Source organism: Danio rerio, chromosome 15, assembly GCF_049306965.1.
Source record: "Danio rerio strain Tuebingen ecotype United States chromosome 15, GRCz12tu, whole genome shotgun sequence".
Taxonomy (NCBI): Eukaryota; Metazoa; Chordata; class Actinopteri; order Cypriniformes; family Danionidae; genus Danio; species Danio rerio.
Window position 1 is genome coordinate 39,777,501 of NC_133190.1, and position 2,500 is coordinate 39,780,000.

The 2,500-nt window shown below is 32.0% G+C and overlaps 1 protein-coding gene across 2 annotated transcripts in view; it reads right to left on the reverse strand.

The window, feature by feature from the left end:
- st14 (ST14 transmembrane serine protease matriptase) overlaps window positions 1-2,500 on the reverse strand; it is an 81,371-nt gene that overhangs the window by 50,838 nt on the left and 28,033 nt on the right. The gene's annotated exons all lie outside the window — the stretch shown is intronic.

Sequence of the window (2,500 nt, forward strand, 5' to 3'; positions counted from 1 at the left end):
TATATATTGCTGCTTTTTGGTGATTTGAAGTGCTTATTTTTTCCTCATTTGTAAGTTGCATCTGATAAAAGCATCTTCTAAATTAGGGGTTCCCAAACTTTTCAGCCTGCAGTGCAACCCCCAAAATAAATTGATTTTTGGAAATCACCAGGCGACCCTCCCCCTTCACTGCCCTGGAACCCCCACTTTGAGAACCACTGTTCTTAATGAATCAATAAATGTACTGATACCCAGTAAAAAAATTATTAAATTAAAAAATATTATATATATATATACAGTTGAAGTCAGAATTATTAGCCCCCTTTTGAGTTTTTTTTCTTTTTTTAATATTTCCCAAATGATGTTTAACAGAGCAAGGAAATTTTCACAGTATGTCTGATAATAATTTTTCTTCTGGATAAAGTCTTAATTGTTTTATTTCTGCTAGAATAAAAGCAGTTTTTAATAATAAAAAAAAAAAAATTTTAGGACAAAATTATTAGCCCCTTTAAGCTATTTTTTTTCGATAGTCAGAACGAATCATCGTTATAGAATAACTTGCCTAATTACCCTAACCTACCTAGTTTACCTTATTAACCTAGTTAAGCCTTTAAATGTCACTTTAAGCTGTAAAGAAGTGTCTTGAAAAATATCAAGTAAAATATTACGTTCATAATGACAAAGATGAAATAAATCAGTTATTAGAAATAGGTTTCTAAAACTATTATGCTTGAAAAAGTGCTGAAACAATCTTCCCTCCATTAAACAGAAATTGGGGAAAAAAGTAAATAGGGGCGCTAATAAGTCAGGGGGGCGGCTAATTACTGTATATATATATATATATATATATATATATATATATATATATATATATATATATATATATATATATATATATATATATAAACATACATACAAACATATGTACACACACACACACACACACACACATTTCATATTTCAGATGGAATTTTGAGATTTTGCCATATAAACTCTTTACTCTCTCTCTCACACACACACACACACACACACACACACACACACACACACACACACACACACACACACACACACACACACACACACACACACACACACACACACACACACACACACACACACACACACACACACACACACACACAAAATTGTTGTGAACTTCTTACATAGGCGTGCGTAGGAGTTTCCTTTTCAAAATTTACAGTTCCTTGGAGGAGAGTTTTCAAAGTGAATCACAATTTCAGGAGCATTTACACTCCACTGTTTTCAACAAAATAAAACCAAACCGTTTAATGCATGATGGTCATTGATTCATATAGCATTTTAAAAAATGGGTTTTAAAGTGCAAAATTGTGAATATAATTAATACCCCCATCAAAAAAATAAAAATAAAATAAATAAATAAATAAATAAATTGTTTCATGTGAAAATAGTGCCATTATGAACAAGGGCTGTCCTGAGCCCAAAAAAGAACAAATAAAAAAAACAAATATGTAAACTAGACATATTAATGTTTGAAGTAGTTAATTTACTTGCATTTGTGCCATTAAACTTAATTTTAACTGAGCAGAAAGCTTATAAAAAGTGCTTTTATATTCATTTTGAAAAAAAAAAAAGATACACTAGAGGTTTCATTTGAAGGAATAAATCGACTATTTAAGAATCCTTGTTGGTTGGTTTGCTTGGAAAATGTGTGCACTAACGCATTAAACTTTAAATGACATTAAATGTTAATATAAACCACCACACGTTGTGAGAAATTAATGAAAGTGGCCTCTGGAGATTCAGCATCTGTGAGAATATTTAATAAAAAGTGGCCACTAATGAAAACTATATTTCAGTACCACTTATTTTTATTCGATCTCATAACATTTAGACTCCAGCTTACTGCAAATTATGCATGAGTAGGCATAGTATCTGCACACCATTACCACTTGCCAAACGGTACAGGAAGTGTTGAAAGACAGATAATGCAAAAAAAAAAAAAAAAGTTTCTCCCATAAACAGTGAATGAATTTAGAAATTAAAAAAGTCACAGAGTATACATGTTGACACGCTTTAACTGGTTGAGACTGGTTTTAGTCTTCCGTATGTTGCAGCATCAGAACTGGCTGGGCCTGTTTTTTGTAACCTTACACACAAATGCAGACAGTTATATGACACACTTTATCATCAAGCTGCGTAATGCATTATCTGCATGACTTAAAAGTGCAGCAGCAAGCAAGTTAAGACATCAGCTCTTACATTTTCCTTTAATTGAATATTTATAATAAATTATTTATCTGTGCTTTTCACTTGCAATGACAATAATCCAGTTTAGAGGGGCAGTCTAAATATCTGTGGAAAATACTGATCCAGATCCAGCCAATACGAGCAGCTTTTTTTTCAATTCGCAACTAGAAAAAGTAACAGACCGTGGTTTGAGTGAGATTATTACACATTTTACCTTCGCTAGTCTCAAAGTCTGTGGTTTGTGACCAGGGCTTATGCAAGGTCCCATAAAGCATTTTGTTAATACATT